Source organism: Eurosta solidaginis, chromosome 3 (genome assembly GCF_040869045.1).
Source record: "Eurosta solidaginis isolate ZX-2024a chromosome 3, ASM4086904v1, whole genome shotgun sequence".
Classification (NCBI taxonomy): domain Eukaryota; kingdom Metazoa; phylum Arthropoda; class Insecta; order Diptera; family Tephritidae; genus Eurosta; species Eurosta solidaginis.
This window is the reverse complement of record NC_090321.1, coordinates 213,922,904-213,950,794: the sequence shown is the minus strand read 5'-3', so window position 1 is coordinate 213,950,794 and position 27,891 is coordinate 213,922,904. Positions and strand designations below refer to the sequence as shown.

The window sequence follows — 27,891 nt, the reverse complement described above, 5'->3', positions numbered from 1 at the left end:
CGATGACGCCAGCTCAACAAAGCCTCAAGCATTATAATCCACTCATTTATGTACTTATATGCCAATTTATTAGGCTTATCGATTATAGAGTTTTGATATACCAGCCATTAACCACTGGCTGATTAGCTGATTAAAGTGCTACTGGTATTTTTGTTTATACAGCGCACGCCAAAATTGGTCATAACCATTTATCAAATTACCCATGAAGAAGTGAGTAAACGGTAAATGCAGCAACACCTATTTTCAAATGTATGTGAAGTCATTCATACAGGTATTTTTTTAATAAACAGATATACAAATATGCCCACGTATTTCTCATATGCAGTAAAACACTTCGTGTCAAACGGATGCCGGGTGTCAACCCCACAGCTCATCAACACCGGATATTGCTTACTAATATGCTAACTGCTTGCTAGAATTTTGTACAGCAGTATTGCTTTTCGAATATGCAAATTTTGTATATTTTTAGTACACGATTCTGTTATTCTTTACGACTTCTTATGCTTTTAAATAATGCTGAACAAAAGTGCTTTAATACACTTATATGAGAACTCATTAACGTAGATATATTTGTATGTATGATTTTATGGTTTATTTTGTGCAATGTGACTATCTACTGCCTGCTTTTGTTCTGTGTTCAGTATTAGCGTGCCTTATTTGCTAGAGTTCGTTTCTTCAGTCTTTTATTTTATACTAACAAATAAATTTATTCGAGTTCGTTTCCTAAGTCTTTTAAATTATACTGCCCAATAGATTTTTCGCGTTCGTTTCCTAAGTCTTTTGGGCAATGGCATGTTCTATGTTTATACCCAGCTGAACTGGTACACAGGGTATTATAACTTTGATTGGATAACGGTTGGTTGTACAGGTATAAAGAAATATAGATAGATATAGACTTCCATATATCAAAAACATCTGTATCGAAAAAATTTCATTGAGCCATGTCCGTCCGTTCAGCCTCTCTGTTAACACGATAACTTGAGTAAATATTGAGATATCTTCACCAAATTTGGTGCACGAGCTTACCTGAACACAGAATAGATTGGTATTGAAAATGAGAGAAATCGGATGATAACCACGCCCACTTTTTATATATATAACATTTTGGAAAACACTTTAAACCTGATTATTTTGTAAATAATACACCGATAATGTTGAAATTTGACGTGTGGACGGATATTGAGACTCTTGATAAAAATTTAAAAAAATTTTTAAAATGGGCGTGGCACCACTTGTGATAAAATAAATTATTATTAATCATAAATCAAAAATAAATAGACTTATACAAGTTGAAATAGGGTGTTTTTTTAATCCTAGTGAGATAACGTACGTGTGTGAGACGCACGTCGTTTTAATTTTGCTCTCAGTCTCCCACAATCGTAAAGATAGAACATTCTCATTCTCAGTTTTCTCAGCCACCTTTACTAGCTTGTCAGTGGGGGGTGTTTTTCAGTAGTAGCTTTTTTGTTTGCTGAAATATATACGATTGTTTTTTAAAAAACGTCTAAAAGACGCATCGTTATCTTTTACATGACTACAAATTTAATATGTAATTTTTGCCTAAAATGGTAATTTTAACCAATATTTTTTTAAGTATAGTTTAAAGCAGTTAATTCATTCAATTGAAGTACAAAAAATTTTTTTTTTTATTTTAATTTTTTGGCTATAAAATGAGGTCCTTCGAAAAAGGCTGATTTTTGTAAGGACAAGCCCAAGACAAGAAAAACTTAATTTTTAATATATTAAAAAAACAATATTTTTCTTTAAAAAACATTTAAAACAAGTGAATATGTATCGAATAAATGATTAAAAAAAAAATAAACAAAAAATTTAAGTTTTTTTTATATCTTTAGGGTATTTAAACATGAAACGTCTCTCAGGCTTACGTTATCTTTGTAGGGTAAAAAAATAACATTATCTTTCTCGGCTTAAAGATAGTAGTTGAATAATATTAGACACATACGTCAATTACTTCATCTTTCAATGAAAGATATGTGTTTTGCACGCACGTGGATCTCGACAAGCGATGTATACCGCAGTTGTATGTAGAAAGCTTTGAAAACTTACCATTCCGTTACTTTGGGCTACACTTTGCTCTGGTAAAATGAGTTTAGATTTCTTTGCATGTAGTGAAGATCTCAAGTTTGTTTAACAATTTCTCTCATTTCATCATCGCGCGATATGTTTATAATTCCTTGTGCATCCTAATTACCAAAGAAAGCGTGCGGACGTAAAAAAATATTGAGTTATCAGTGTTGTCATATAAACGATCGACGAGAAGACAGTGATAGAGATAGGAAATACGGAGGAGTGATATAAGTTCAACGCCCATAACATTAATTGAAGTCACCACTTTAATTGGCTACAAAATCAATAAGGTTATGACCATACGAAAAGCTCATAACGTCCAATGTCAAATGGTTACAATGTCAGTGTGTCATACTATCAATATATGAGGATGGCCAATGGCCATAATGGTCAAAAAGGCAACTCTTTTTTATCATTTGCTCATAAGGTCAATTATTTTGTGTCGCACCTTTACGTTGTATTGATTTCGCCATATCTTTGTTTAGTTAGATGAAGATAAGTTTTTATATATTTCACTAGAAGACCCGGCAGACGTTGTCCTGCCCTAAATTTGGCTTATCTGCATACATTTTAATAAGCTTTTTCCGTCTGAATCTGCCCTTCCCCCTCTTCACATTTTTCCCAATCCTTTAATTCACTCCTTCCTCAGTCTTTTTCGCTTCATCTATCACCATCTTCGTCTCATTCTATCTCTTTCTCAATCTCCTTCTCCTTACCTCTTTTCTCTTCTCTCAATTTCTTCTTATTCTTCCGCATCCCTTATTGCCTGTCCCAGAGGGTGGTATGTATTTTATTCCAGTCCCATTCCCAGTACCACCCCGAGTCTCAGTTCCAGTCCTAGTCATAACTCCAATCCCAGTCCGTCTCGGGATAATATATTACTCTGTACTAAAACACTCATCAACAGCTTTCATTTGATATCCATATTGTACAAACACTGTTTAGGCATTCACTGGCCCACGTTTTGGCCTATATCTCGAGACCCTATTCACCCAGGGGTATGAAAACTACCCTCTACTAAAGCACTCAGTGACAGCTTTCATTTGATATCCATATTCTATAAACACACTCTAGGGGTACCCGGGTCCAAGTTTTGGCCCTTATCTCGAGACCCTAGTCACCCAGTCACCTACCCTATATTTCAAGTTATATCAAAATACACACGGGGTGCAAACAAAATTCAAAATCGGTTCAGTAGTTTAGGAGTCCAGTGGCCTCAATTGTGTGGCACGTGTTCTTTATATATTAAGATAATGCAATAAAAACAGGCAAATGAAGTCAGTTGTTAGTATCACGACAAAAATTTGTAAAGTAGTAGGGAGGCAATATTTTTGGTCCTATTTTGCTAATTTTCATTACTTTAGATACGAAATGTGTGGAAAAATGTCTAACACGATATATCTCCGCATTGGAAAAGGGAATACGAAAGAAAGGAGAAGAGGAAAAAAGGATTGAAGAATGAAAAATAGAGGTAGTTGAAGGTGGAGGAGATGAATAGGGGAATGGAAGCAAAAGTAAGAATAAGGGTAATGGTTTGAGAAAAAGGAGGAATAAAAAGTTAACAGGGGAAGTAATGTCAGCATAAGAATAAGATTAAGACTAACAGTGAGAGTAAAAGTTAGGCTAAGATAAGTTTGAAACCAGGACGAGTAAGAAGAAAATAGGGGAAATGTACGAGGGAATGAAAAGGAATTGGGAAATTGAGTGGATTGATTAGGGTAAATTGAAAAAAAAACGCATAGGCTAGAGGAAACAAGAGAAGAAGAAAAAGAAGAGGCGAAGGAGAGGCAGGTGTAAAGATAGAGATACTCAGAACAACATTTGTCGGGTTTGATCATAAGGCGGTAAGTTTTTTTGAATTTCAACATGCTGGCTTAGCCATTACTGTTCCAAATAAAGATTTTATAAGCCCGAAAACTTCTTTTTTGCCAACAGGTACAAGTATAAGCTCTGATTTTTTGTAGCATCGTACCATTTACCTCGTTCTGCTTAATAGACCTACCTCTTGGCGCTTCGTTTTCAAACGTAAATCGGTGTTGGTACCATATATCTTATTATTTCAAATTGTTAGTCACCTAATTGATGTCAACGGTTCATATACCTCTGTTGTAGACTCTGAAGATTCAGCCATTCAGTTCCGTTGACTACAGCATTCTTCTTCGGATAAAAACTGGCACAATGTGGTCCTTTCTGAGATAAGAATTTATTCAACTAAAAGGGTATAGAAAAATGTTTGTCCAAATTTTCGCTTGCTGCGCTGCTTTTCCTGGATCTGGTTTCATTAAAGTGTAAAGTCGGCTTAAAAGCTGGAATGGCGAGGATGTTTTTGAAATAAAAAGCACATATCTTTCGAAGTTGCTAGCTTTTGTGCTGTTTTTTAATTGCTGAATAGGGTCATGGTTGTTTTCCCGAAATGGTTGTTGTTGTTGTTTTCACAGTGCTTCCACGACCACTCAAAAATTGTCATCAAAGCCCTCTAACGGCTTAAGTCTTAGGAAGCTCTAGTATTTTCCAAGAGGACGGAGTTATTTTATAACATAAGTCTTGGTTTTGATAGGGTTTTTCAGTTTGATCGTTAAAACAAACTTCTGGTAACACTACGGAGTCATTCAGTCTATGTGAGGTCCTCATGGAGGGGACGGGAGTCCAAAGAAACTGGCTGTTTCAACAGGGGCGGACCATAGGGAGATAGGTGTTAGAGGCGTAGGTTTCACATTACAATTGAAAAGATGGTTGGTGTCATGTGGGGACACATTGCATGCAGGACATATGTACATACATTACGTATGTCAGGGTTGATTCTGGACAAGTAAGAGTTTAACCTGTTACAGTACCCAGAGCCAAGTTGGTCCATGGTAATTCGTGTCTCCCTCGGGTTTGTGCTTTATTCTTCTGCAAGGGTGGGATATTACATATTAATAACAGGGTTCACTGGACGCGTCCTAGCAAAGGCGTTTACCGATTCTGTGTGGATTTGGCTTAGGGCCTGCTTATGCTTGTCTGGATCAAACTGCTATGCAAGTATCGGATATCGTCATAGTGCTTATGGAGATGTTCCCTTAATCCCCGTGGAGACGGTGCTAGATCAAGCAGTTATTTGCTAGGATGTCCTAGTTTGTGAAAATTTAGCAAAAACTGCCCGTTCAGCATTTCGTTGTGCTCTTTGATATTGAGCTCTTTGGCTTCACTTTGTAGGTGGTGTTCGGGGGTCATAAGGAGACATCCGGTGGGAGTTCTAATTGCAGCATTTTGAAAAGCCTGTAGCCGTTTCCAGTAAGTATTTTTAAGACCAGGCGACCAAAGTCGTGATGCGTAGCTCATGAGCCGCCAGCCAATTGATTTGTACGTGGTTAGCAACGTTTATTTATCTTTTCCATAGGTGCTGCCGGCAAGCGACTTGAGAATTTTGTTGCGACTTTGTACTTTCGATTCAATTTCGGTGGTATGAGCCTTCAAGGTTAGAGTATTATCGAATGTTACTCCTAAGACCTCGGTAGTGAACACCATAGACGCGAACATCCAATATTTATGACATCTGTTCCTTCCACAACAGAGTGGCGGTGGACTTTGTGTGATTTTAGTGTAACCCCATTTAATTTCCTGAATTGGTTACAAGGTCAAACGGAAAGTTCAAATTAAACGTCAAATTAAGAAAGGTCATAAAGTCGATTGATCTTATGAACGTTTTAAGTGGTCAAAAGGCCAATTGATCTTATGACAATTTGAAGTGCTCATAACGTCAATTGAACTTTTGACAGTTACATTATTTCCCCGCAACTAGATGAGATGTTATGAAGGAGATGAGGGTACAATAGAGGAGGCGTCCCACAGGGATCTGTTCTCGGTCCAATGCTTTGGAATGTAAACTATGACGGGATGCTAAAGATTGATCTACCAGAAAACATGCAAATTTTGTGATATGCTGATGATATTGCAGTGATAGTAGTGGCCAAGAAACTGGACCTGCTTCAAGCATTATGTAATGACGCCGTAGGAAGAATAAAGGAATGGCTGACCAATATGAGAATGGAGTTCGCTAGCCAAAAGGCGGAAGTGGTATGAGTAAGCTCCAAACGGTCGGCGAACGAGTTAGTCTTAACTGTCGGGGATCATCAAATCACCTCAAAGGATTCTCTAAAATACTCAGGAGTGCATGTTGACTCTAAGCTAACTTTCAAAGAGCACTTCAGAGCGGTGGTAGAGAAAGTTTCCAAAGTTAATAGAGCACTTATGCGAATAATGCCTAACATTGGTGGTCCGAGTGAAGCTACGCGTCAGCTATTGTCCACAGTAACCAGCTCAATAACACTGTACGCAGCACCAGGGTGGTATGGATCTAAACGGACCCATCAAAAAGATATATTAGCAGCGTACCGACTTGCTGCTCTAAGAATAGCAAGTGCTTATCGGACGGTATCCGACGACGCGGTACAGAGTTAGAAAACGCCGAACACGTTCCACTGCCCCCGTTTCCACGAGGAACGACTCGACTTGCACAGAGTTTTTGGGGAGGAACCTACCAAGAGAAATATAGTATCACAAATGTGCAACAGGAAAGAGTGCTGGACTGCAGTGAGCAATATGGCATTTATAGTCATGACATGCCTGATGGATGCTGCGAGGGAACGCAGAGAAATGCGTAGCAGTGGCGATTAAATCGACACTCAGAGCAAATAGCAGGAACCTGGACGCAGGGACAACAGTAGGCACTTAAAAAATGAGAAATATGGAACGCCACCTTGAAGTAATGCGAAAGTGATACCGGGGTGGGCGACGGTTCCAAAACGGGGCTGTTTTTTAGTCTACGGAACGGCAGCAATTATGGTGCATTAAGCATTTTTCAGCACTCCCGCAAAAAAAAAAAAAGGTGTACAATAGACCGGTGGTCGCAGTGCATTTCTTAACTAGTATCTATCTATATCGCAAGAAGTTTAATTAGGTTCTATGTATGTATGTAAACACTTTCCTGAAAAAAATGTCCATGCTCTCTGTTCCAGAAAACGAACTGCCAACTTTTGGGGTATGAAAATAATATCACACTATAACATGACGTACTGTTATTAGGTAATCATATCTTTAAAACTGACTTGACGTATGTTTCATAATCCCACTTACAAACGTGTGAATTGGGTGCGTGGTTTAGCTTTGTGTGGTGATGACGTTCAACAATGATGAACAGCAGCCTACGACGAAACTAAGTGAACCAAAAAACAAAATGAAAAAGAGTTACGTGCAACTTTATTTGATATGCAAGCAACGCATGGAGACAACAAATCAAACAAAGTGGCAGAGCAGAGTATGCATAGATGTACATACATATGTATATGTAGGTGTGTGCACACCTTTTAAATGGGCGAGTTCAATGACAATGCTCCGGCATACTTCATAAATATTTTCCCCGTATGCGTTATGCGCTGAGGAAATATGCCTGTGCAAATATATTTAAATATTTCTTTTTTATCTATGTATGTATATTGCTGCGTATATGCATACGTATTAGGCCGGGTCGATTTGTGGGGAGGCAAAAAAAACGCCCATTGCTCTGTGAAAATCATATTCTAGGGATCAAAATAACAAACTTACAAACTCTAAAACGAATTCTGATGTACCCCCTTTGGGTCGTAGGGGCAAATTTTGAAAAATCCCACTTTGAAATGCCTATGTTTTTTCTTCTTGGAGTTTATTTTTCTCTTTAGAAATTTATTTAGTCAGAACATATGTAAATGAAAAAATCAATTTAACTTAGTAATAGAAAAGAAATTAAAAAAAATTATTAGAAATTAGCGTTTTTCAACCCTCTTTTAAAACCAAGGCATCACTGTGATGCATTTGCATGTCGTAAAATTGCTTGTGTTGTTTTTTTTAAGCCACCACAAGACACAGCAGGTAGAATTGAAATTGTCCCTACCCAAAAGTTCCACCTAAAGGGGGGGACATCAGAATTCTTTTTAGAGGTATGGTTCCTTCGGCAAAGTTTCTTATTTTGATCCCTAGAATACGATTTTCACAGAGCAATGAGCGATTTTTAAATCGACCCGCCCTAATACGTATGTACATAAATTTTTATATAATTCGTAATAAATGCGAAAATAGCCACGCTAAGGTGCTCAATTAAAGCAGACAGACAATGAATTCCTGCTGACTGCCAAAGCGAATGGTTGAACGAATGAAATATTATTATGTTTGTATGACGCTTCGAACGATTTAAGATATTAATAAAAAAGTTCGCAGAATTTTATAAAGCAATTTACAAAAATTGCACCTCTCTGCACCAACAACATATTGCATGCTTGTTATTTCGCGCCGCGCACAATTATGCGTGTATCAAAGGGAGTTGTATGATGAACTTAAGTTCATGTTATACGAATGAATGAAGGCGCCTCATAGCAGATATCTTCCTTTTCGACACCCAAATTCCAAAGTAAGGACGGGACCGTCTTCGGCTTTACCGAAGACTTTATACCTTTCTTGAATGGGGTTCAACAATAATTTTATCTTATTCCTTATATCCAAATAAACGGCTGTTTAAGACAAGAAATATATACATAATAGTGAACAGATGTACATACCCAAGCGATTTTTAAGATAAATATAAAATAAAAAAAAGGTTGGTACTTTGTATGAGGATGCGAAGTTTCACGTTTTTTTTTTTGTCGGCGTGAAATAGCTATGATCCTGAATCACTTATTTCAACAATATATGACGTAAGCGGAAGTATTTGACGAAATTTTAAGCTTCTAGCCGTTAAAAAGAGGGCAGACATGAAAGTTTATGTGGGGTATATAATATATATACCACCGATCTCTATGCTTTTTTCAGACAACAATACATGCTATGTACGTAAGCATTTAGTGAAATTTGAAGCTTCTAGCTGTCAAAATGGTGTAGAAATTGCGAAAAGTTTCTTATGTTGTTGTTGTTGTAGCAATGCTCGCCCCACCTAATAGCCGCTACCGATCAAAAATTGTCATCAATATCCTCTAACGGGAGTCCAAGGAAACTTGCCGTTTCAACAGGGGTAGACCATAAGGAAAGGGGTGTTAGAGGCGTTGGTTCCACATTACAATTAAAGAGATGGTTGGTGTCATGTGGGGACATATTGCAAGCGCGGCATACATTTTGTATGTCGGGGTTGATTCTGGGTAGGTAAGAGTTTAACCTGTTACAGTATCCAGAACGAAGTTGAGCAAGAGTGACACGTGTTTCCCTGGGGAGTATGCGTTCCTCTTACGCGAGTTTTGGATACTTTTCTTTAAGTATTGGATTCACCGGGCAATTCCCGGCATAAAGGTCCGACGCCTGTTTATGGAGTTCACCAAGGACCTGCTTGTGTTTTTTCGCTTCATACGGTTGGGTTCTCAGGTGCGGTATTTCCTCAAAATGCTTACGGAGATGACTCCTTAAGCCCCTAGGCGGTGCTGGTTCATCAATCAGATGTCTGTTGGGAATCCCAAGTTTCTGGGTATTCAACAGGAACTGTTTGGTCAGCATCTCATTTCTCTCCCTGATGGGGAGTATTCTCGCCTCATTATGCAGATGGTGTTCTGGGGACATAAGAAGACAGCCCGTGGCGATTCTGAGAGCAGTATTTTGGCAAGCCTGTAGCTTCTTCCAGTGGGTAATTTTTAGGCTTGGCGACCATATGGGTGACGCGTAGCACGCAATCGGCTGGCTAATTGCTTTGTATGTAGTCATGAGCGTTTCTTTATCTTTTCCCCAGGTACTGCCAGCGAGGGATTTGAGGATTTTGTTACGGCTCTGAATTCTCGGAACGATTGCGGCTGCGTGCTCACCAAAATGTAGATCCTGATCAAACGTCACACCCAAGATTTTGGGGTGTAGGACAGTCGGTAGCGTAGTGCCATCGACGTGGATGTTCAAAATGGTCGACATTTGTGACGTCCATGTTGTAAATAAGGTCGCGGAAGATTTAGTCGGTGATAATGCCAGGTTTCGCGAGGCGAAAAAACTGGAGAGGTCAGGGAGGTAGCCGTTTATTTTATTTCATAGCGCATCGATCTTTGGGCCTGGGCCTGTGGCCATTATTGTGCAGTCATCGGCGTAGGAAACGATTGTGACTCCTACCGGTGGTGAAGGTAGCTTAGATATGTAGAAATTAAACAAAAGTGGGGATAGGACACCACCCTGTGCCACCCCTTGTTTAATTCTCCTTGGTTTTGATGTTTCGTTTCTAAATTGTACCGATGCCTGCCGACCACCCAGATGATTTGCGGTCCATCTTTTAAGACATGGGGGAAGGGTAGACCCTTCCTGGTCTTGCAGTAACGAGCCATGGTTGAACGTATCAAAAACTTTTTATAGGTCTAGCGCTACGAGTACGCCTGTGGGGGTATTGATTTAAACCGCAATTTATCTGGGTGCTAATGGCATTTAGCGCGGTGGTAGTGCTATGGAGTCTTCTGAAGCCATGCTGATAAGGGGCTAGCTGCAAATTTGCTTGGAAATAAGGGAGCAAAATGGCTTCAAGCGTCTTTGCCACTGGCGATAGGAGAGATATCGGACGATACGACTCACCTATGTTAGCTGGTTTCACAGGCTTTAGTAGCGGGACCACCTTGGCCATTTTCCATTTCTCGGGTATGACAAAGGTGGAAAAAGACAGGTTGAAGACATGCGCTAAATATTTGAAACCCTCTTTCCCTAGGCTTTTAAGCATCGGCATGGCTATGCCGTCTGGGCGTCCTCAACCTCTTTAGCGGTAATGGTGATTGGTGACGCGCTGAATTTGTGTTTATGTGCGTGTCTATTGGCTCTCCGTCTATCTTTGTCGACCGAAGGATGCATTATATATTGTCGGCACAAAGCGCTCGCGCATTTTTTCGCATCCGACAGCACTTTGTCGCCAAAGGCGATGGAAACTTTGTCTTTGTGCTTAGTCGGATTCGATAGGGACTTTACGGTGGACCAAAGTTTACCCACACCGGTAGAGAGGTTACAACCTCTTAGGTGGTCCTCCCATTTCGCCCGCTTGTGTTCGTCCACAAGCAATCTGATGCGTTGGTTTATATCCCTTATTTGGGGGTCGCCTTGATCAAGCTGTCTTATAAGGTCACGTTCTCTCGCTAAGTTTGCGGCCTCCTCCGGGAAGTGGGGCCGGATTTCGGGAATTCTCCCGGTGGGAATGAAACGTGCCGAGGCGGATTCAATGACCTTACGGAAGGCACGCTCCCCTTGGCGGGCATCAGTCGGGATAGGGAGGGTAGAGAAAGTCGGGATAGAGAAAGTTTCTTATCTGAACAATCGGTTGTAGGAGACATATACTATATATACCACCGATCTCTATGATTTTTTCAGGCAACAATGTATGCTATATACGTAAGCATTTAGTGAAATTTGAAGTTTCTAGCTATTAAAATGGTGTAGAAATTGCGAAAAGTTTCTCATCTGAACAATCGGTTGTGGGGGACATATGCGGTCTCATTCATTTTTCAGACAACAATATGTACAATATACGAAAGCATATGGTGAAGTTTGAAGCTTCAATCTGATAAATTGAGGACGATATGACAAAAAACCTCTTTTCTGAAAAATCGGTTGTATGGGAGATATAACAACTTTGTAACGAATCTCAAAATTGTAAGTCCGTAAAAGAAAATAGATAGACCCACCAATAAGTATGCCGAAATGATCAGGATGAAGAGCTGAGTTGATTTAACCATGTCCGTCTGTCTTTTGTACGCAAACTAGTCCCTCAATTTTTGAGATATCTTGATAAAATTTGGTGAGCGGGTATATTTAGGTGTCCGATTAGACATTTGTCGGGACCGGCCGCATCGGACCACTATAGCATATATCCCCCATACAACCGATTTTTCAGAAAAGAATATTTTTGTCATTTCTTCCTCAATTTATGAGATTGAAGCTTCAAACTTCACCATATGCTTTCGTATATTGCACATATTGTTGTCTGAGAAAATGGATGAGATTGGTCGTATATATAGCATATATCCCCCACAACCGATTGTTCAGATATGAAGCTTTTCGTAATTACTGCCCCATTTTAACAACTAGAAGCTTCAAATTTCAATATAAAGCAAATGTCACCTACAACAAATTATTCAGATAAGAAACTTTTCGCAATATCTACACCATTTGAACAGCTAGAAGCTCCAGATTTCATCAAATACTTACGCTTACGTCATGTATTGTTGAAATAAGTAATTAATTGTCATATCTATTTCATGTAGACCACAAAAAACGTGAAACTTTGCATCCTCGCACAAACCGCCTACCTATTTTTAAACGGGTTTATTTAGCTTGACTTTACTAGCAGGCCGCATGCACGGCCGTTGTGAACGAACTTTGTAATTGAAATTTAAGTAACTTCCCGATAAGCTACAAGCTTGAAACTTGGAATATAGTTCAGAACCCGATGACAATGCCATAATAAGAAAAAAGGATCGAGATATTCACAAAAATCGTATTTGTGGTCCGATTTGACTCATATTTGGAACACGTAATACATACAATAATGGAAAGCGACCTATGAAAAAAATCGCCGCTAGGTGGCGCAAGGATCGAGATATTCACAAAAATCGTATTTGTGGTCCTATTTGGCTCATATTTGGAACACGTAATAACATACAAGAATAAAAAGCGACCTATAAAAAAATCGCCGTTGGGTGGCGCAAGGATCGAGATATTCAGAAAAATCCCTTTTGTGGTCCGATTTGGTCCATATTTGGAACACATAATACATACAAGAATAGAAAGCGACCTATAAAGAATCGCCGCCAGGTGAGACAAAGTTCGAGATATTCAAAAAAAATCGTATTTGTGGTCCGATTTGGTCCATATTTGGAACACATAATACATACATGAACAGAAAGCGGCCTGTGCTATCCGATTGGCTCATATTTGGAACAAATATTACATACCGTCCGGTAGAAGTGACATCAAAATATTTTGGAATTGGAGGAGTGACAAGCATACGTGGCGCAGAGTCGAGTAAAGTCTTTGGAAGGATTATATATTGAGGACTTAGATTGTAACAAATTGTCAGGAAAGAGTCCTTGTAATAATGAGTCACTAAATGAACTAAATAGAATGAGAAATAATGGAAAATGAAATAAAGACTAAAAACATGAAAATAAAATAATTAAAAAAAAAATGTTTAAGTTAAAGGGTTTTATTGAAAACAACACTTACATGAAGTAATAATAATACTAAAAGCTAGAAAATAATTAGGTAGGTCCTAGGGCGTTGATCAGACATTTAAATAAAAGCGGTGGACGCGTAAAATTTCTATTGATAGTCATAAGTAAGACCAACTGAACCTTAATCAGGTTATGCCACGCCTCACATTTGTAGAAATTTTACGCGCCCAACGCTTTTATTTAATTGTCTGATCAATGTCCTAGATTGATGAGGAGTGTGATAACTAGTATCTGGGACCTACCTAATTATTTTCTAGCTTTTAGTATTATTATTACTTCATGTAAGTATTGTTTTCAATAAAACCGTTTAACTTAAAAGTTTTTTTTTATTATTTTATTTTTTTTTATATTTATCTTAAAAATCGCTTGGGTATGTACATCTGTTAACTATATATTTCTTATCTTATACAGCCGATTATTTGGATATTACGAATGGGATAAAATTTTTGTTCAGTCACATTCATGACAGATATGAAGTCCATGAAGACATTCCCGTCCTTACTTGTTATTATGCTCAGCGTGCTTTGCACACAGAGTACATTAACTTTGATTGGATAAGGGTTGGTTGTACAGGTATAAAGGAATCGATATAGATATAGACTTCCATATATCAAAATTATCAGTATCGAAAAAATGTGATTGAGCTATGTCGGTCCTTCCGGCCGTTAAATTTGGTATAACAGCTTATCTGGACCCAGAATAGATTGGTATTGAAAATGATCGAAATCGGATAATAACCACGCCCACTTTTTAAATATACAAAATTTTGGAAAACACAACAAACCTGATAATTTAGTAAATAATACACCTAGAATGTTGAAATTTGACATTTGGACTGATATTGAGACTCTTGATAAACATTTGGAAAAAATTTTTAAAATGGGAGTGGCACCGCCCACTTGTGATAAAATTAATTTTACAAATATTATTAATCATAAATCAAAAATCGTTAAACCTATCGTAACAAAATTCGGCAGAGAGGTTGTCTTTACTATAAGGAACGCTTTGAAGAAAAATTAACGAAATCGGTTAAGGACCACGCCCACTTTTATATAAAAGATTATTAGAAGGGTCGTGGACGAATAAAATAAGCTATCTCTTAGCGAAAAAGAGCTTTGTATCAATAGAATTTTACTTTCTAAATTGAATTATAACATTAAATTTGGAAAGCACTAAAATTTTTGAAAATGGGTGTGGCACCGCCCCTTTTACGACTAAGCAATTTTCTATGTTTCGGGAGCCATAACTCGAAGAAAAATTAACGGATCGTAATGAAATTGTGTACACATATTTTCCTTATAACAGAAAATATTTCTAGCAAAAATGGACTGTCTTTAACCGAGATCACGGCAACTTAGATATAAAACAAATTTAAAAGGGTCGTAGGCTAGAATAATAAACTATAACTTAGCAAAAAATAGTTTTGAATCAATGATATTTCACTTATCAAGTTTTATTGTAAGCGGAAATGTCGAGACATTTTTTTTAAACGGGTGTTGCCACGTGTTATGTAGAAAAGTAATTTATCTGAAATGAAATGTACAATTGAAGTTCACGCTGAGTATATAATGTTCGGTTACATCCGAACTTATACACCTTTACTTGTTTTTCAGTTTCTAATTTTATCTAGCGCAGATAACAAAGCATGACAATACTTAACATAAATATTTAAAAAGATTAGTATATCAAAGGAATTTTATGAAAAAGAAATGATAATTAAATGGTGTATTATGATTGTCTTAAATATAAATTGTATGTATTTTGTGTATATTTTGTTTATGACAGTATTTTTTTAGATAAAACATTTAATAAGAAAAAAGAAAAAAGTTAAAATTACCTTTCACTTTCGTTGTGCGTTCGTTACGTTTATTGCAATATGTCTTTGTAATGTTATTATTGTTGTTATTGTGTGCGCTGGTGTTGAGTTAAAGCATTCCTCAAATTATTACAAACATACATGCATATGAACATTTATTAGATTCGCTGTTGAAAGCTTGCCAATGCTCAGGAAATCACATCAATGGATGTATATTTCGAAGCCTGCGTCGCTTAGCTTTTAAATTTGAAGTCTGCTCGAACTGTAATTAGTACTCCTATGAATGCACAATTGTTGTTTTACGAGTATGCTGCAATGTAGATAAAAAATTTCGTTTTTGTTTTTTGTTTATACTTTTTTTGCTTTGTTTTGTTTATATTTACTCTTTTTGCAATAATTAATATTTTTTGCTTCTTTTGCTGTGTCTAAAGTGCTAGAGTTGTACTTTTTTAGTTTTAACTGTTGTATTTTTGCAATTATATTTTTGAACTTTATTTATGCAGCTGTTACTTTTAATGTGTAAACATCTTTCTTCACGTTATGGGGCAATTCTGAAAGTGTAAGCGTAATCTTTGTAAGTGGTAGGCTAAGTGGGGATTTATATCTGGGGAATGTAAATGCAGGCGTAGTGAGTAGTATTGAATGTATGTGTAAATATAGACATTATACCGTAGGGTAATGAGCGACATCACATAGCAACTTAAGGTAAACACATCACTTACATATACGCATTTTTATACATGCAAGTGCACAAAGAGATGTATACACTGCTCATTTGTTGAAAGTAAAGAGCCAGAGATATAATGGCAAAAATGAGCAAATGCGCGGTTTTTATTACTGATACACAAAGTGTTTAGAAAAGAAGTAAGCAATCTAAATTCAGGTGAAACCAAACATTATATATCCAGCTGGGCACTTGGAACGCTGTTGTTGTTTGCTTTGTGTGGTGAATAGTGTTAAAGGCTGCACAAAAATACATATATGGTTCTATTTTGGCATTAAAAGTATTTTGGAAAGAGTAACAAATTTTTCAAAATTTGTTTAAGTTTTGTTCTATATCAACCAGTTTGTTCTATATCAGTCAAATGCAGTTAAATACCATAGAGTTATTGCAAACTTTGTTCAGGTTAGACCTTTAAGAAAAGTGGGCGTAGTCTTTAATCGATTTTGATTATCTTCAATCAGTCTATATAATTTGGCAATGATAGTGTCTATGTCGAATTCCAATGTAATATCGTAAACGCTTTTGATTTACGACTTGTTGAACTGCCAAATTTTTTTCCTTTTAATTTTGGAATTTATATTTTGCCTCGTAAAACAAATTCACGTACCAAATTTCATTACCTTAGCGGTATTTTATTTTAAATTATCTCATTTTTTCCATTTTTTCTAAATTTGCGATATCGAAAAAGTGGGCGTGGTTATAGTCGTATTTCGCTCATTTTCAATACCAATCTATTCTGGGTCCAGATAAGTCCGTATGCCGCATTTGGTGAAGATATCTCAATAGTTGCTCAAGTTATCGTGTTAACGGACGGACAGACGGATACACGGACGGACATGGCTTAATAAAATTTTTTTTTGATACTGATGTTTTGATATATGGAAGTCTAAATCTATCTCATTCCCTTATACCTGTACAACCAACCGTTATCCAATCAAAGTTATAATACCCTGTGTACAAATGCATCTGGGTATAAACAAAGCATGTGGTAATGTTTTCAGGTTTAAGTTGTAAATTGTTTCGTTTAGGGGTTTTGTTGATTGTAACATATTTGCACATTATTTGGTTAGATTTATATTCAATAATAAAATGCAAGCGGCAGTCACGGTGGTGTGGTGCTAGCGTGCTCCGCCTACCATAGCAAAGATCCTAGATTCAATACCCGAGCATAGCAACATCAACAAAGAAAAATTTCAATAAAATTTTGTGAGTTAGAAAAAAGTTTTTCTAAGCTACGTCGATTTGGCAAACACTGCGAGTGTGTTTCTGCCATCAAAAGCTTCTCAGTGAAAACTCATCTGCCTTGCGAAGTCCGTTCGGAGTCGGTGTGAAACATGTACGTCTCGTCCGGCGCAATTGGAAGTGAGATTCGCCTAAAATCTCTTTGGAGATTATCGTGCCTTGCATTTATTTTTTTATTTTTATTAAAATGCAAGCAAAAACAAATAGTTAAAATAAAATGAAATACAACAAAAAACAAAAGAAAATAAAATAAGGTAGAATAAAATAAATAAAAATGAAATAAAAAATAACGATTGGTTATCGGATTTTTACCATATTCTTATCGCAGTATGGTCGAAAAGTTATCGATTTGTTATCGATTACTTACCAAAAAGTTATCGAAATTATATCAAAAGGATATCCAATTTTTCTGGAAACTTATAGATCTACTGTTGGAGAGTTGCCAATTCCTTGGCGGCATGTTATCGTAAAGTTATCGATTTTGTCATCAAAAATATGTCGACGTTATCGAAAAGTTATCGATTTCTTATCGGAATGTTATCAATTTGTTATCGGCATATTATCGGTAACTAGAAAACATCAATATCGGAACTATTGCTAAAGTTACCTCTGTTAAGGTTTAAGTTCAAATTCTGTGCAAGCTCTAGTCAACTAAATTAAAGGAGTTTTCCAGACATACATACATCTGTACCTTAACCGAACTTTATGAGTACTTGGTACTCACGTCATCATATTTTTGCTACCAACGAGTTTAAAATCGAGTAACTTTTCTTCTTTGTAGTAAGCTGTTTTAGTTTAAGGCTTTTGAGCTATAGCTGTTATTCACACATAAACGGTTAACTCACACTACTAACTTATAACAAAAAAAAAAAAAAAAAAGTGATGTTTTAGTGGTTCACACACAACAGTAATGAGCAAATTGGTTTTAGTCTCGTTTCAATGCCTACCAGAATTCCTGGAATTGTTGTTGAAATAATTTAAACCAACATGACATTGACTTAGTGATAAATATTTCTAATATCAACTTTATTGTATTGATAGTCAAAATAAAACTTGTCGAAATAAAACATTTTAAACTACTAATAAAAATTAGGAACTAATATCAACTGTATTTAATTTAGTTATATATCTAAGTGATTTCGTTTTATCATAATAGCGTTAAAGGTAGCTACAGAGTTTAAGATAACAGCACATGCACATTAGGATGGGTAGATTTTTTTTTATATAGCAAAATTAGTGTGGCCAATGTTGACATCACTAGGCTGTTAGTAAATAATCACAACAACAAAAACAGAAAGCAGTCACACTTATATACATGTACACATTAAAGCTAGCAACACTTATGTACAAGGCAATGAAGAGATCTGTCACGCACACACATGTGGTCATCAGCCGAATTAGGTGCTCACACATACACACGCATATGACTAAGAGAAATGCATAAACTACAAATATACAGGTACCAAGTTGGAGATTCTAGAAGGTGAAGCGTCTGGACCTTTGGAGAAATATGCAGAGGAGGCAACAGAGAGTATAAAAGCAGCGCAAGCTGAGGAATCAGTAATCAGTTTTGATTTAAGCACGCTGTTGGTTGTGAAATTTAATTGTGATGTACTACTCCCAAAGTAATCTAAATAAAGACCAGTTGCAATGGAGTGATTTATTCAACAGTTTAGCGATTAGAACGTTTGCAGAAGGTTTCAAATAAGCAGAATTTTTCTAAATTCGTTACAGTAGTATGGGTATGAATCTAAAGTTGTAGTAGACGATTAGAAAGAGTACATTTCGTGCCATTGCTAATCTGTCGAAAAACAGCACGCCTAAAAATAGGAGTCGTCTGTTTGTAGACTTCAGAGTCGGTAGAAAATATTATGAATCAACTACTTTCCTCCTCATCCTGACAGCCTAAGCCAGAGGGTTAGGTATACACCGTCAGCTAAGCATCACTGCAATATGACCTATGATAACGTTCATAATAAAAACACTGCAGATTTGTTTAGGTTGAGAAGGAAGCTCATTCCTTTCTAACCAAACATGACTGTGAGAAAATTGGAGCTTCACAACTATCCCTGCTGGCCCACAGCAGTGGGAGGGAGCTGTTCGCTTCGTTTACTCCCATTTCGGATTCCAGCGTGCCTGGATTCTAATAACTTTATGTCCAGCTGCTCTCTCTATGGTATATACGTCACATCAGAAGACACTGCAAGAGTCTATTCCTATTACCGTATAGGGCCACGGAGTTAGAAAACGCAGAACACGTCATGTCCACTGCCCCCGTTTCCACGAGGGTAGACTCGCCTTTCATAGAATTTTTGGGGAGGAACCTACCACGAGGAATTTAGTATCACAAATGTGCAACAGGAAAGGGCGCTGAACTGCAGTGGGCAAAAGCATTTATAATCATGACACGCCTGATGGATGCTGATAGGGAGCACAGAGAAATGCGCAGGGGAAGCAGTGGCGACTAAATCGACACTCAGAGCAAATAGCGGGAACCTGGACGCAGGGACAACAGTATGCTCTTAAAAGATGAGAAATATTGAACGCCACCCTGAAGTAATAAAGTGGTACCGGGGGTGGGCGACGGTTCCAAAACGGGGCTATTTTTCAGTCTACGGACACACGGTTGCTGCGACGGCAGCAATTATGGTGCATGAGGCATTTTTCAGCCCTCCCGCAACAAACAAAAAAGGCCTAAACTTAAATAAACAATTGCGTGATCCAGACATATGGTCCGTTTTGAAACCATTACATTTTCCACAAGCTATGACGTCTTATATTATTGCAAGTCCTAAATTGACTAATTTCCACATGTTGTATTCTGTTAGTCTGAGATAATTTTTTGTGGCTAAATTCTACTTGAACAAGGCAGTAGTACCAAATGAAAGATGACGTTTAGTCTTTGCTGACGTGCCTGCTTAGGACTTATTAGCTTTTGCATCTTACCATCAGTTTATTGCTCTCTTTGTTTATCGAAGCATACTATAGATTATATACAGTGTTTTTAACAGGTATAATTAATTTCCTTGAGCTTTCTTAGATATCTGTTCGATATTGTTTCCCCAGCTTAAAAGAAATTTCCGCCGTATTTGGCTACGGAAGGAAGATTTATAGTTTGGCCGCTTAGTTTCGACCAATTGAAGGAGAATACTTTTGTTTTTCTAGCAAGCAGTAGAAAATCAGTAAAGTCTTTTCTCGGCAAACGAATATCATGTTCTAGAAGTCACCTTTCGTACCTGTCTTTCTATATGATGCAAAAGCATAGAATATGACAACATCTGATTAGACGGCTCTGTGCGTGTTCAAGGGTAAAATTATTCCAAAGATTTATGGGCCTCTAAGCGTCGGCGACGGCGAGTACCGAAGAAGTTCTTATGATGATATGTACGAGCCTTATGTAGATTTCAAGATAATCCACCGAATTAAAACACAGCGGCTACGCTGGCTGGTGCATGCTATGCGAATGAAAGATTATGCTCCGGCCAGGAAGGTTCTCTTACCCGAACCCTCCTACGGTAGCAGGGGGAGAGGGCGGCTCCAGCTCCCGCTGGAAAAACCAGATGGAAAATAATTGAAATTCCCTTGAAGCTACCATAACCGTTTAGGCGATAAAGCGCCAATTAAGTAAGTAAGTATCGGTTATTTATCAAAAATTTACCGATTCGTTATCAAAAAGCTATCGATATGTTATGGAAAAGTAACCCACAATGTATCGAAAAGTTATCGATATGATATGAAAAAGTTCTCGGCTTGTTATCGCAAAGAGATACAAAAAGAAGAGATTTACAATATATAATCTTGTTCTTCACGTTGCGATAAAGACAATTCTTGAAGAGCTTGTAGCTTAGTGCCTATCAATAGATCGCCCATTACTTTCATGATCTCCCCTCAGTATTTTTGGTCTATAGTATTTTACCTTTGAGTAGTTCAGTTTGCTTGCTTCAGGTATGAAAACTATCTGCACACTTCTCCAGGTTTCTACTTCATATCCAACCGCCAGTTAGAAGAAGCGACTGGCGCGACTTTTTGGAAGACCGTAACCATTTAAAAGCTTAGCGCCAATTAAGTAAGTATCTATTATTTATCAACACTTTATAGACTGGTTATCGAAAAGTTATCGATATGCTATGGAAAAAGTATCGGTCTGATTTCGAAAATGGATACAAAAAGAAAAAATTTACAAGACAAAATCTTCATCTTCAGGTAGCGATAAAGACACTCTCCAAAGGTTTTGTAGCCTAGTTGTTCTCAATAAGTCGCCTTCTTATTTTCAAGCTTTTCCTTCAGGCTTATTGGTTTATAGTATTTAACCTTGGAGTAGTTTAGCTTGTTTGCTTTAGGAATGAAAACTATCCACACACTTCCTCAGGTTTCTACTTCATATTGGCGGTTTGATAGAAGAAGCGACTGGCGCACCTTTTTGGATGGCCATAACCATTTAAATAGTTAGTGCCAATTAAGTAACTATCCATAATTTATCAAAACCCGCTGATTTATTCTCGAATCGTTATACTACCATAAATTTATCGACAAGTTATCGATTCGTTATCAAAAATGTATCGCTATGCTATGGAAAAGTTATCGATTATTTATCAAAGACTTAACGATTATTTATCGAACAATTAAAAATATGTCATCAAAAAGGTATCGGTTTGTTTTCGAAAACGGGTACAAACGAAGAAATTTACAAGATATAATCTTCTTCTTCATGTAGCGATAAAGGCACATCTCCATAAGTTTTGTAGCCTTGACCTTCTCAATAACTCGCCTTATTATTTTCAAGATTTGCCTTCAGCCTTATTGCTCTGTAGGTGTTGGCTATGAGTAATTTACTTTGCTTACTCTAGCTATGAAATTTATCTGCAAACTGCCCGACTAATTTTAAGGCTCCAACGCGATAATAGAAGTTTGCATCTCAAAAACTGCAAACTTTGCTGAACTTTAAAAGCTAACAAATTTCAATTGGTCGACAGTGGAAATACCCTTAAAATAAGTTATGTTTAGCCAATTGTTGTAAAAGACATTAATAACGTTGCAGTATCTCTCAGAATATGTGAGTAGCGTGGAAATTGTTCAGCGCTTAGTCATAAGGAATCAACAATGCGAAGTTCATATACTTTGATTCACAGAGAAACTTCAGTCAGCTTATAGCTTAGTTTTTATACTGCTATGCATACAAATATACATAAAGGCGTATATCTCAAACAGCCGCTGCTAACGTGCGCTGAAAGCAATAGCGGTATTTATTTTTTCACTTTTTAAATTCATAAGAGCCGTAATTTGTCGAATGAAGTGCTGACGGGATGATAACAACGGCTTTAGTTAGGGATGTGTCTAAATGTGTATATGTGAGTGGCATACCGACTGGCTTTACAACTCTATAACTAGCTGACCAACTGACTCAGTTTCATGTTTCGGTCTTTTTCAATTTTTATTTTTTTCTGCTTTTAAAGCGGCAACATTTTTTCAAGATTAAAATCATTTGTTTATTTGTTCACTACAATTTGCTCCAATCTTTAATTCATGTGCATTTTTGTTTTTAAACTTGTTTTTATTGCTTGACACTTGCATTGCTTTAATTGGATTTAAGTTGTTTTGGTCAAATAAGGCATTTGTTTCCCATACGACATTTGTTTAGTTTTTCTCGCTTTTTTTGTTTTTGTGCACATGCTATTGTTTATAAACATATTTGTTTTTGTATCATTGTATATTTTTTGTATATTTTGACAACCGAGTCTATTGTGGCGACGACGGGATGCCCGCACCCAAGTCATAGATGACCTTCTTCAGTTACTAACACATACCGGTATTTAGATTACTTAGTAATCTGTATCACAGTGATGCACGTGCAAATTATATCCAATCGCACGTAATAGGCCCTGCGCATCACAGACGGGTGGTTTGATAACAAATGAGTGTCCCTCAATACTGTAACGAATTTTTTGTGAGTTCCTGATAATTATACACCTTCTACTAACGTTCGAATCGCTGAACTGTCGCATAAACAACTCCAATATTCAGTATTGTAAAATGGTCTTTATTTAGACACCTTTGGGAGCAGTACTTCACAATTATACTTCACTTCACAACTAATAGCTGATTTAAATCAAAACTGATTAGTTATTCCTCAGCTTGCGCTGCTTTTATACTCTCTGTTGCCTCGTTCTCATATTTCTCCTAAGGTCTGGACTTTTCACGAACATGGAACATTTGTATTGTATACTTGGTTTTTTAGCTATATACATGTATATTTGTAGTTTATGTTTTTCTTCTAGCCATATGCGTGTGTATGGGAGAGTAATAAATTCTGTTCTTAGCTGCCGACTGCATATATGTATGTGAAATAATCTCTCTGCTTCAAGCTGCTGGTTATGTGTATGGAATATTCTTCGTTGCCTTGTTCATAAGTGTGGCTGCTTGCTTTATTGTTGTCGTGATTATTTACTAACATCATAGTGATGCTAATATTCGCCACAATACTTACAAAACCGTTCTAGTGTCCGGAGAAGAAAAAAACCCATATCATAAACATCTCTGGGTAGCACCAAAATCCGATTTTCAGTAAAGCAAAATACCTAAAGATTACACTCGACAGAACCCGCACGTGGAGTGTTCATCTATGTAGATGCTACTTTAAACAAAACAACAATAACTTTCTTCGCCTGCACTCGACTCTATGGCAAAACATGGGGGATATCTTCCAAAATGGCACACTGGGCATTTAATACTATTGTCAAGCCACTAGTTTGTATTGGGATAACAGGTGCGATGAGAACGTCTCTTGCTGATACACTTAGTGCCGTAGTGGTAATACCTCCCTTCCCTATTCTTACAGAGAAAAAGGTAACACATGATGCACGAAGCCTTCAAAATATTTCTGAGCTAAAGATATGAAACATGACAGAGCATGGAATAATAATAAGAAAATTCATAAAAAATCCGATATTGCAAACTACGTGATGCAATGGATCCTACAGGGAATCGATGCTAATGGGATGCTATCCCACCATTTTTCAGGCAGAAACCCACGCAAAAGAAGTTTGTGGTAGAGAAGCCTATGAAGAAGCTTATCCTCGATGAGTATCCCAATTATGTCAGACAGCCAGGCAACCTTATGTGTTTTGCAGTCTTGCCAAACAAATACTAGGCTAGTGGATGAATGCATTGGGGGCCTAAATAATATGGCATCCACAAACAAGGTTTTATTGGGATGAGCTTCCAGACAACAGCGACATGAAGGTAATTACCAAGAAAACTACTTAGCCAATCAGGGTAAATTGTTTATGCTCCCAACAACGATAGTATCAGCAAAACTCATTTATCTACGCAAAGAGGACCTAAGACCTCTCACCGGGACACTGCACTGCCGTCCACAGGAAAACGACATTATTATCTTTTAGAAATTTCAATGTTATTAATTTCCTGCGAATACATTTACTCATTAACTAAACAAATAAATAACAAGTAAGGAAAGCTAAGTTCGGGAGTAACCGAACATTACATACTCAACTGAGAGCTTTGGAGAGAAAATAAGGGAAAATCACCATTTAGCAAAATGAACCTAGGGTAACCCTGGAATGTGTTTGTATGACATGTGTATCAAATGAAAGTTGTTAATGATTATTTAAAACGTAGTGGGCCTTAGTTCTATAGGTGGACGCCTTTTCGAGATATCGCAATAAGGGTGGACCAGGGGTGACTCTAGAATGTGTTTGTACGATATGGGTATCAAATTAAAAGTATTAATGAGGGTTTTAAAAGGGAGTAGCCCTTAGTTGTATATGTGAAGTCGTTTTCGAGATATTGACCAAAATGTGGACCAGGGTGACCCAGAACATCATCTGTTGGGTACCGCTAATTTATTTATATATGTCATACTACGAAAAGTATTCCTGCCAAGATCACAAGGGCTTTTGATTTCGCCCTGCAAAACTTTCTCATTTTCTTCTACTTAATATGGTAGGTGACACTCCCATTTTACAAAGTTTTTTCTAAAGTTATATTTTGCCTCAAAAAACCAATCCAATTACCATGTTTCATCTCTTTTTTCATATTTGGTACAGAATTATGGCATTTTTTTATTTTTCGTAATTTTCGATATCTGAAAAGTGGGCGTGGTCATAGTCGGATTTCGGCCATATTTTATACCAAGATAGTGACTTCAGATAAGTACGTGAACTAAGTTTAGTTAAGATATATAATTTTTTGCGCAAGTTATCGTGTTAACGGCCGAGGGGAAGGACAGACGGTCGACTGTGTAAAAAAACTGGGCGTGGCTTCAACAAATTTCGCCCATTTTCACAGAAAACAGTTATCGTCAGAGAATCTATGTCCCTACCAAATTTCACAAGGATTGGTAAATTTTTGTTCCGCTAATGGCATTAAAAGTATTCTAGGCAAATGAAATGAAAAAGGGCGGAGCCACGCCCATTTTGAAATTTTCTTTTATTTTTGTATTTTGTTGCACCATATCATTACTGGAGTTGAATGTTGACATAATTTACTTTTATACTGTAAAGATACAAAATTTTTTGTTTAAATTTGATTTAAAAAAAAAATTTTTTTAAAGTGGGCGTGTTCGTCATCCGATTTCGCTTATTTGTTATTTAGCACACATATAGTAATAGGAGTAACGTGCCTACCAAATTTCATCATGATATCTTCAACGACTGCCAAATTACAGCTTGCAAAACTTTTAAATTACCTTCTTTTAAAAGTAGGCGGTGTCACGCCCATTGTCCAAAATTTTACTAATTTTCTATTATTGGTCATAAGGTCAACCCACCTACCAAGTTTCATCGTTTTATCCGTCTTTAGTAATGAATTATCGCACTTTTTCGGTTTTTCGAAATTTTCCATATCGAAAAAGTGGGCGTGGTTATAGTCCGATTTCGTTCATTTTAAATAGCGATCTGAGATGAGTGCCCAGGAATTTACGTACCAAATTTCATCAAGACACCTCAAATTTACTCAAGTTATTGTGTTTACAGGCGGACGGACGGACATGGCTAAATGAATTTTTTTTTCGCTTAGATCATTTTTTATTATAGAAGTCTATATCTATCTCGATTAGTTAATGTCGTTACGGGGTATCGTTTTGAGAACAAAATTAATATACTATGTGAGCTCTGCTCAGCTGAGTATAATAAAGGTAAGGCGCGATAGCCTCCGAACAGATTTTAGGTCAAGCTTGGCTTCCAATTTGCGTCGTGCTCCTTTTAATATTTTTACAAATTGACGGGACTGAACGGCATTTGCAAGGCAGATGTATTTTAACTGAGAAGCCTTTCGTGGCTTAAATGCGTTTGGAGTGCTTGCCAAATCACTGCCGAGGGACGACCCCGCTTCGAAAAACTTTCTTCTAATTGAAAAAACTTGTTTCTCAAGTTTTAATGTTGCTTTGCCCGGGGTGTAACCGAGGATCTTCGGTATAGTAGGCAGACACGCTACCACCACACCACATATTTAAAAATAATATAAAGTTTTAAATTTACTCTTTGATTGAAAGGTCTTAAATTTCCCAAAAAAATATTGATTTTTCTCCGTATCACTTTTTACACTTTAATGCCATTTTACTATGGCCCGCAGTGTATTATACGATATCAACTCAGTAAGTTAAATCTATCCGATACACAAATCTGTCGCTTTTATGAGCTGTTTGTTAATACATACATACATACATAAAAGCAGGATATCCCTAAACCGAGAACAGAGATATTTGCACATATAAAATTATAAAGAATACACGAGGAATTTTAATTATTATATTGCTCACACAAATGCACTTTAAAATATTTTTTTAAAATTATTTTATTAATTTTTGTTAATTTTGTTTTTTATTATTCACTTGTTCTGGTACCCCAAATATCTTAAGCGCATTATTTTCGCTTTCTTTAAGTACACAATAAACGTTTTAATTGTTTTTTTTTTTGTTATTTGTCACATATTCGTTTCACATGCTCATGAACAGCAATCAAACATGTCCCGTACTTTGGTACAACGTATGCACATAAAAAAAAAAAAATACAAGTCTGTCATTTATGCACATATCAACTTAAAGATGTCACACACATGTCATTCCTGTTCAACGATCAGCACTAATTACACACAAAAAAATAGTAATGACAAGAACTAGAAGTATAAAAAACAGATATAATAAAAAAAATTCAACGTACACATTTTCCATCCACTTAACATCTATCCACTATTTTTAGCGCTATTTTCCAATTCAACTGTTAATTTATAATCCCGGCGTAAATAACTTGTTGAGCTGCCTGTGCCACTATTCTAATAAGAATGTTTTTGTTGTATCATCATCAGCACCTCTTTAACTGTTTACTTCAACACTCACAAGCATTAACAACTTATATTTGTATGTTTTTATGTATATTTGCTGGCGCCGCTCACATCATCACCGTTAAACGATAAAAAGTGAAAACATACTACTAAAATACGAAAGACTTAAGCGACGAACTTGCTTCACAATTTATTTGTTCGTTATGATTGCTTGTAGTAAAAACGCGCTTTAACCGCAACTCTGTCTTACGTACAATTGCTCGCTACGCCAACTGATTTGCCACTAATTGCGCTCACATGTGCTAAAAGCAGTTGAGACTCTTATAGCTTGTGGTGAATTTGTAGATTCGGATGTTGCTTCGGCGTTTAATATTACTTGTTAAGCATTCGGCTATAAGCTTAACTATGTATTTTTCTAGCAGCTCGTCTTTTGTTTTCATTAGTTAGTATCAGCATTTTATTAGTATAGGAAATGTTATCTTGGAGAAGTCAAATCAATTGTAAAATTCGCAAAACTGTCTAAACTTTGTAGCCCTTTCCGATATCGT

General features: G+C 36.9%; 1 protein-coding gene across 8 annotated transcripts in view; it reads right to left on the bottom strand.

Moving 5' to 3' along the window:
- The window catches only part of Rcd6 (Reduction in Cnn dots 6), a 68,836-nt gene extending 41,228 nt beyond the window's left edge, over nt 1–27,608 (bottom strand). For 2 of the 8 annotated variants that reach the window (XM_067775019.1, XM_067775020.1), the window contains exons 1-2: nt 27,223–27,599; nt 15,103–15,632 (exon numbers count right to left, since the gene is read on the bottom strand). The gene's annotated coding sequence lies outside the window, so the exon portion shown is untranslated. Of the gene's footprint in view, nt 1–15,102; nt 15,633–27,222 lie in introns of all 8 variants that reach the window. The other 6 variants (XM_067775012.1, XM_067775016.1, XM_067775014.1 and 3 more) reach the window with 6 other exon arrangements.
- Nucleotides 27,609–27,891: the final 283 nt, after the last annotated feature.